Here is a 9,757-nt window from a genome sequence, read left to right as displayed (position 1 = left end):
ATCTGCTTCCCCCGTCCTCTTATTCCGACTGCCTCTCTCTCCCTCTATCCAATTCCGTCCCTCACTTATACAGCCCTGTGTGTTTACCTGCATAATCAAGTTCCCCGGAAGAGTTAAACGAGGAGAGATAGCTATGCATCATTCATAGAGTCGTCTGCACCGTGCATCATCCCCATCTTCCACTCGCTGACTGGCTCACTTTTTTTCCACCCACCTCGTTGACTAAAACAGGGTCTTCACATCACACACACACACACACACACACACACACACACACACTCACACACACCTCCTCTCGGCCAGGTGGCCTGGCCTTTTCTAAACGGCATGCTTCAAAGATGCTCATCCTTTTGTCATCCGATTCTTTGTTTACACAAAAGCCCGTGCAGGATCAAACAATTGCAATTACTAAGACGGGCGAGGAAGCGGCCGCGAGGAGGTCAATAACTGTGCGCGGAGTTCATTGGGAGGGATGAAAAGTTGTCAATTTGGTGTGTCTGAGTGTGTTCAGGTGTTGGCTGCCTGCAATTGTGAGGGCCTTAGCAGGTGTTGTATAGAGAGTTGGTTTCAGAGCTTGTCAGAGCTTAAAAGGAACCCTCACGCTCGCTGCACTGCGTGGCACGGAGGTGAAGGCCGAGAGACGGAGACAAGGATGGACAGCTAGAAAGGGGGATGCTGACTCAGCAGCCCCGTTGGGCCGCGAGCAGGACGCCTCGGCTCGGGGGGCTCCTTCTCTCTCTGTGAAGCTCTCTGAATTATACACTAAAATAACACCCGCTTATTAAGCTACTGTGTGAATGTAACACACAGAAGCGCATCGCCCTCCCAAGTGGATTCAGTCTCTTAAACTGGTTCATATTTAACTTGAGAGCAGAAATCCCTCAATAGACAACTGCTTGCTTTTGTAAAACTTTTTTTTTTAAACATCTTCTTTTGCATTGACAAAAATCCTCAGAACACTCTATTTGAGCAATTACTTACTTATTACTTAATTATTACGGCCGGAACGACCCACACGTACCAGTCAAACCCAACTAAAGCAAGCCAATGAGAGGGGATTAAAAAGAAATATCAACCGTCTCATTATATTTCCGTGCGAGCCCCCCCAGTCTACTGCATGTAGCACCACTTCACACGACCGGCAGCAATCGACTCTCCCTCCATCAGCATCTCGGGATGCTGCACTTCGTCAGACTGGCGCCATCCCTGAGTGCCGAGGCGGCGGCTCGAGGCCAGCCATGCATTACGTTATGAGGAGAACAATTTCTGCCAAAAGAGACCTGACTAGCCGCAAACCTTCCAGTCATGTCCTGAGAGAGAGGCATCGTGTGTCTTCAATCACACAAAGTGGCAACATCTGACCCCGGAAAATGGCCTTTCACAGTAGTCGAGCCGGAAAAAAACAATATAACAGTAATTAGTTTCTCATTGACCAAACAAAGTACAAACGAAAAAGCTGAAAATGTGCAAGGAAGTGATAAGCAATGAAAAGGGCAAGGGAAAAGTTAAAAAAACACAAAGCCGTTAAGATCATTTTCACTGCGGCAGAATGGATTAAAAATAGCGCTTTTCCTTTCTTTGCTGAGATTACAATTGCTGAACTCATCTTGAGGATGTACAAACACTATTAGAAAAGAAATGCCTGAATACACAAACACACACTCACGCATGCGAGAATCACAATATCCAGTGGAAATACTGGAAGTCATTGATTTCCAATAGCTTGTGTGTGTGTGTTTGTCCCAAGGGGATGGGGGCCTATCACAGTAAGCTGTACAACTCTTTCTGCATTTTAATTTTCATTAGTTTCCGATGCATTATCTTCTCAACTTACACGTAATACCGGTTGTCGATTTGCTCCCAGTTTGCTGTGAGTACATCAACTATTTCAATATTTTTGTCTGAGGGGAACTAATATAATAAATACAATTGAAGAATCAAAAAGCCCGTCTGATCTTTTGGTGCATTCCTATTCACGGGGGCATCTGGAGAATTCATTTGCATCCATGTTTGTGCATTGCAAAGGTCCCTCTGGCATCTGTGTAACACATTCTCAAGTCAACAGTGGTAAGGCATTGCATCTAATTTTAAAAGATCATTTTTGGCATTTACAAAAAACAAATATCACATCAGGACCAGTGCTGTAGTGGTAAAATTAGAGGTGGGTAAACTCTGAATTTTGTGATCATACAGACCTCGACGCGATGCGAAGCAACGCAACACAAAGCGTCGCGACTCTGTAAGGCTGTCCTCGCTATATTGCATTATGTTAAATATTAAAGTAAGAAAAGTATGTCAACACAACACAACAACACAATTGCAGATTAAGAACTATCTACATGCGGAGTCTCCTTTTTACAGTAGTGCCCAGAGGGCCTCCTTGTCCTCCACGTCAGGTCCTGCCTTGCACAGAGGAGCCATGAACCCCAGAACACGCGTTCTGGGGTTCATGGCTCCTCTGTGCTTCTCCTCTCTCTATACACATCCCCCACCCCCCCCCTCGTCGGACCTTCTCGACCGGTCCGCGAAATATTGTCTGACATGAAACGTGTGGTAAAAGAGGTTGGGGACCACTGGGCTGATCCACAACGTGTATGTGTTTACACACCTCCTGGATCCTGATTGGTGTCGCTGCTGCAGCCGCAAGGCACTGATTGGATGGTCACAGACCGTAATACAGCGCAGATGAAAATGATTCAGACTACGGCGTTTATATGTTCAACAATAGGAAACGTAGTTTTAGCTGTTTTAAAATTACACCAAGTTTATTTGGGATTACTCCAACGGAAGAATACAAGGCGCAGGGAACTTTGAGGTGCGTAAACGTTATTTATAGATGCGTAAACGCTATTTATAGGTGCGTAAACGCTATTTCCAAAATTCTAGAGGTGCGTAAACGGTGTTTACGTGCATTTACCCTCCACTACAGCCCTGATCAGGACAGTAAGCTTAGCACAATTATTGGACATCTATGCGGTTAAGAGCAGTTCTCCAAATACCAAAATACAAGAGAACAGTATCAAAGTCAGCTCAATATTACAATATTTTCAAATGACAGCCGAGCTCAGTTTTCTCAGTTTTACCACTGCCTCTATGACACCAACTGCCACCCGATTCATGTGACTAGTGCCCCTTTGCTGCATATTTACATTTGAGTGCACTGACACCGTGGTAGTAGATAAAGAGCCATGTACATATCAGCTGTCCATGTCTGCACATAACTCAGAGAACAATTTAACATTTGCATGAATGAAGTCATGACTTTTGATAGAACTTACTATTTAGCTACAATTGATTTGAACCGATATGATAAAAGGCTCATGCATATTTCATCTATTTATCCCTTTTTTTGTTCCACTTATCACGTCTTGTTAACGGCATATACTTGCAGTTAATAACAATTAATAACAGAAAAGGATAAAAACTAGAAAAATTGTTTTTTTTGGCCACAGTCGGGCTGTTTGCAGCCGATAATAATCATCATTCGCCGATACATTTTCCTCCAAGCTTCTGCCCCAGGAGCCCTTGTGAAAATAGGCGGCTTTGACCTTGCAAGTCAACCATGGCTGTGTTTTCCACAACTGATTGCCTCCTCGCTGAGTGTATATCCGTGTTCCTTCTACCCTCTTGACCCTGACGAGGCTTAACTAACAAACTCTACCGGCGTTAATGACAAACAACAACAATTCCGTGGCCGCCCGACCTTTGCAATGTATTCATGTGTTCCACATCCCTACCGGTTTCATCACACAACATAAAGAGCAGGATAACACGCTCCCTCGCCGACAGGGACATCACACGCATGGCGGGAGCCACTTCAGTGGCCCTTTTCCAGTCAGACAGTCAGAAAAGGTCCATTCAGTCTATTCAGACCTTTTCTTGTAAGCGTGTGCCAGGTGAAGATGTTCACGACAGGAAGATTGACGCCCGCCTCCTGCTCCCTTTTGTGCGTATGATGACAGAATACAATCTATCAGTACATGACTTATTCACACCTAACAACATTTACTTTTTCCGGTTCAGGTCCATTGACAGTTCTGGCATACTGTCAAACACACCCAGCGCCACCTTGCATTCATTCGCGCGCAACCTTAAAGTCGTTGGCAGGCGTCTGCAGCTCTGCGATGAATGAGGGAGTTAGTAAACCTTCAGGATGCACCGCCGGCCCCCACAAAAACATCTCCATCAAGTTGAGTTCAAGGCCTAGGTGTCTATATGTGTTTGCTTGTGTCCTTTCAGAGGCTCGTATGAGGCTAGGCCATAATCCAAAATAATATGAATTTTAGTGTAAACACACCAAGACTACACAATCGTTCAATGTGATTGGGTTCCATTTTCTATTGACTTAAATCAAATTCAAAAGTCACAAAATGAGTGTTTGAGAAAGGTTTTAACTGACTTAATAAACTATACAACAGCAGAACATTTTATGATACATTATATAGATAAATATTAGGGCTGTCAACATTAATGCATTAACCTATGCGATTAAGGTGGCCTAGATTAATGCAACAAAATATTTTAACATAGTTACTGGAAGTTGAAACGGCCGGTAGCTGCAGTTAGTTACATCAAGATGGAGAGCATTGGAGCATTTTGTATTGGAAGTAAAACAAACAGAGGTGCGACATACAGCGGAGAACTGTGCAGAGGAATTACTCCATGTGTCAAACAGAAAGGAGGTGGGTGGCAAACGACCACTTAGAGAACTGCTATGTTAAGCTAGCTGCTAGGCTAAGCTAGCTTTTATGCTACTTTCATCTCAAAGTGGGAGTAGTCGTGCGCTCTGTGTTCGCTGGTCGGCGAAACTAGTTAAAAGACAACGGTTAAAGGACAAGAAAAACGCCTGGTGATGCGTGGGGAATATGTCAGAGGGACGAGCGCACATAATTAGGAGAAAATCCGGTCAATTTTCCAAATAAAACATTTTTCAGAAAAAAATATATATAAGCTTTCTGTGGTGCGGCCCAGTACCAAACGGCCCACGGACCGGTACCGGTCCACGGCCCGGTGGTTGGGGACCACTGACATAGAGGACACGTAGTCACAGTGCCACAAATTTTTACCTCTTATTTATTAATAATTCTGTTCTGAGACTTAAAAGACGTCGACAGGCAGACTCTCATTTTTATTAGCGCTTTCATACCAGTGTCGGCAGCATGTGCTGACAGACTCGTGTTGTGAACGCACGTTTGATACCAGACATCAGAGCACCAAAGCTCGAGCTAAAAGTGAGCAGGAAAGGCCAACTTTCATAGGTGCAACTACATGACCCAATGCGCCTCACCACGTGCACAGTGACACATCCTGTATCGTTCTAGCTCTACTCGAGAACGATCAACGAAAAAAGGACTCATATTTTCTACTTTTAGGCATTAGGACATTGGATAGCATGCTGCGTTTATCACAACTCCGAGACCCAAACGCAGATGTGAGAAATATTTAATGTCTTTTAATGAAGAGGAATTTGGGCAGGCAGTGTCGTTGTCGGAGGCAGGCAGGAGTTCGTTATACGGGAGATCAGGGGTTCAGAGGTGGCAGGCAGTGTCATTGTCAGAGGCAGGCCGGAGTTCGGTACACAGGAGGTCGGAGGTACAGAGGTGGCAGGCAGTATCGTTGTTGGAGGCAGGCAGGGGTCAGTACATGGGGGATCTCTAGAATCAACTGGGAACTAAGAGGATACAACGCTGGTAAGACCTGGTGAAACACGCAAGACGAACTGGCAACAAGAACAGGGAGAAGACACAGGTTATATGCCCAAAGGATAATTGACACACAGGGAACACCTGGTGTGGGAGGAGACAGGGGAAAAACAGGTGAACACAATTAGGGCGTGACAGTACCCCCCCTCCTAGGGGCGCCACCTGGCGTCCTACCTGGTGCCGTACCTGATTGACGGGGGTGGCGACGAGGGAGGGGTCCAAGATGTCCCTGGAAGGAACCCAGCAACGCTCCAACGCTCCGGTCCGTAGCCCTCCCGGTCAACCAGGTACTGGAAACCACTGCCACGCGGTCGGACCCTCAGGAGACGCCGCACTGTATAGACTGGACCCCCGTCGACCATCCGGGGAGGCGGCCGAGGAGGTGGGGGGGGAAGGAGGCGACAAAGGAACACCGTTTTAATACGGAGGACATGGAAGGTGGGGTGTACTCTAAGGGTACGAGGAAGGACCAAACGTCCAGCAGAAGGACGGATGACCCTGGAGATGGTAAATGGGCCGATGAATCGGGAAGACAGTTTCCGGGATTCCACACGGAGAGGCAGACCTTGAGTGGACAACCACACTCTTTGCCCCCTACGGTAGTGAGGAGCAGGGGTCCGACGGCGGTCTGCCTGTCGCCGATACCTGGATGCCATCTGGAGAAGAGCAATCCGGGCCTTCCTCCAAGTCCGACGACAGCGGCGGAAAAACATTTGGATGGAGGGCACCCCCAGTTCCGCTTCCTGGACCGGAAAAAGGGGAGGTTGGTAGCCAAGGGAGCACTCGAAGGGGGAGAGTTTCCGAACCGAAACTGCGATCGACGCAAAATAAACCCCGGTGACGCACATTGCTTCTGCTAAAAAGTATATAAGCCAACATGTTTTAACACACACCGCGCGCTTACTTCTTGTTTCTTGCTCACACACGAAGACGGGGAATCTAGCTCATTAACCATTGATGCACTGCCTTTTTAACCATTTAGGGTTTGAAAGATATAACAGCTTTCTATTCAATTTTTGTAAACCTTTTCGCTTTTTTATATAAATAAAAAAGCCCCGAAGGGCATCACTAGCCGAAGGGCATCACTAGATATTCATAGTGGCCGTTAGCGGTGTTGAAAGCCGTCTTCCACTCGTCTCCATCCCGGATCCGAACCAGATGGTAGGCATTTCGCAGGTCCAGTTTGGAGCAGCCTGTCGCCCCCTGAAGGAGCTCGAAGGCAGAGGAGATGAGGGGAAGCGGATAGCGGTTTTTGACGGTGATGTCATTGAGGCCCCTGTAATCAATGCAGGGGCATAGGGATTTATCCCTCTTGTCCACAAAGAAGAATCCCACTCCCGCAGAGAGATGCTTTTGAAGCCAGGAATGGCCCAGAACCACAGGCACGCGAGGAGAACTTATAAGTAAAAAACGGACGGGTTCGCTATGATTGCCAGAGATGCGTAGAACCACTGGAACGGTACAGAGCGTCACCTTGCCAAGGGGCCGACCGTTCAAGGCTCGAGCCTCTATAGGAGTGGAGTGGCGTTGGGTCGAGATGCCCAGTTGCTGGACCAGGGCGGAGTCAATGAAGCTCTCATCAGCCCCGGAGTCAATGAGCACTCTGATGGTGTTGGATTGGGCCCCCCACGGAAGAATTGCATGCAGCGGGCACGGGTAGTATGAGTCCAGGGAGTCTCTGTTTGGCCCACCAGCATACCCGCCCCTACTGATGAGCCTGCTCTTTTAGTGGGCAGGTGGAGATGTAATGGCCGGGAGTGCCACAGTACAAACAGCTGCGGCTGCTAAATCGCCTTTCCCGCTCAGCAGGGCTTATTCTCGCCCTTCCGAGGTCCATGGGCTCTGGTCTATCCACTTCGGGAGGCTTCGGATAATTCCGGAAAGACTCTGCTTCGCCCCTAGTGTCTCTTTGGTTGGAGAGCCGGATACTTCCAGTTGGTGTGGGGTTAGGGGGGTCTGATTGTCTCTCCCGGTTTCTATCCCGCAGCCGGCTATCTATCCGCATAGAAAGGTTCACGAGGGAGTCGAGATCAGGGGGCAGCTCAGGAGTGCGAAAGTCCACCGCGTAGTCTGACACGCTGCGAGAGCCCTGTCGGAGTCGCAGGAGTTTACGGGCTGCTTCCCTCCCCTCCACCGGTGACCTTTTTTATTTTGGCCATAAAGGCAGCCAGACTGGAGCAGATGGGTGTTTGCTGTTCCCACACTGCCGTAGCCCAAGTTCCTGCCCTCCCAACATAAGTGAAACGATGTACGCTACCTTGCAACGTTCCGATTGAAACGAGGATGGTTGTAGCTCGAAGATCAGGGAACACTTGGAGAGGAACAAACGACAGGTTCTCGGGTCTCCAGAATAGCGCTCAGGAGGAGGTAAGTTGGGTTTCCGAGGAGCCGTGTTGGTTTCCGGCAAGGCCGCACTGGCTGCGAGGCCACCTTGGTCTGGGACAGGGGCCGCTGTAGTTGGCTGTCCCAAAGACATCCCACGAAACTGCTCCATCAGGGAAGGATATGTCTGATCGTGGTGGTCAGAGAGGCTTTGAAGTCCCTCCATGACCCGTTGTAGGATGTCTTCGTGCCTTCCTATAACAGCTCCCTGAAGAGCGACGGCATTCCGGAGGGAGTCAGGTTCTGCTGGGTCTGTCATGGCCAGTTCGTACTATCACAACTCAGACAGAGTATGTCGTTATATTTGTGCCACAATTCTGAGCGCGTAATTTTAAGTTTTGAGCACAGAGAACTATATTTTAGAAAAGAAAAAAATATTCCGTGCGCGCTGTTTACTCAGGTGCCCTCTCCACAAACTTGTTTTCTGCGCGCAGGCAGCCGTTGCTGCGCTCTCTCCACCTCTTCACTCTGCGCTCGCTCAACGTTTCACTCACGCGCTCGCTCGACTTGCAGCAGCGTTACATTTGTGCCACAAAACCAACCAATCAGAGAATTAAAGAAGGTCAATTGTGATTGGCTGTTGGTCTCCAATCACAACGCTAGTAGAACTACCTACAGCATCGCGGAAGCTCAGCGAGTTGTTGAAGTTTGCAGCATTTATGCTAAATGCTAACGGCCTGGATTAAAACACTTGCTATTCTCATCATTTGCTTTGGTCATGCCTGATGGTGGCTAGCCGGACTTCTAATATCACTTTTTTTCGTCTTCTTTAGGAAGCGTTGTGATTGGCCAGAATGTGTGGGAATAATATAACATGCCTCAGAAGAGGGGTAGTAGGGGTGGGAATCTCTTGGCACCTCACGATTCGATTCCGATTCAGAGGTCAACGATTCGATTCTAAACCGATTATCGATTCTTAAAAGATTATCAATGCTAAACTGATAAAACAATTATTGATGCATCTCGATTTTCTAGATTTTCTCAAATCTGAGTTTGCTACTCGGAGGTTGCTAATCACTTCCTTCTTTATTTGATAATTAAAGAAAATGAACGAAATGAATGAATGAATTTTTTATAAGTGAAAAAAAAATCTTTGTCCCAAATATGATTTTCTATCAACAATGCAAGAACCAATGCAGCTTGCATTTCAACACAATGTGGAAGTAGCCTATGTAAAAAAATATTAAAAATATAAACAGATTCACTTCTCTTTTAAATGAAGAAAAGCTGCTCTTAGTCTCAGACCGGTCCATATACCGGAAAAAAGTCCAAATCTGTGAATATCTTGCCAACTTTCAATACGGATCGACTTTTTGGAAAATGGAAATAATGAGGGAAGATATGCGCAGGCTCCTCCATAGTTCGGTTAGATATTCAGATTCAGACTGACGGACCGGTCTGCGAGCTGGATGCATTGCTCTTAATGTGCCGGTAATGATGGTAAATGATGGTTGTAGCTGGTTGTCATCTACGGTCCACTACGATTACCGAAGGGGGGCGTTTGTTTTCTGACAACGTTTTATCTCATAATTTAACCCCTTACATTGTTGCGGAAATGGGCTTCTGTAGTTGTGTGAATGCATCACTCCAGCCAATCCAAAGACGGGGTTTGTAACCAATCAGGTGTAGAGACCATGGTGACTGGCTCCGCCCCCTTACTGTCAAAGAGAAAA

Source organism: Gasterosteus aculeatus, chromosome Y (genome assembly GCF_964276395.1).
Source record: "Gasterosteus aculeatus chromosome Y, fGasAcu3.hap1.1, whole genome shotgun sequence".
Lineage (NCBI taxonomy): Eukaryota > Metazoa > Chordata > Actinopteri > Perciformes > Gasterosteidae > Gasterosteus > Gasterosteus aculeatus.
This window is presented reverse-complemented; position numbering follows the sequence as displayed.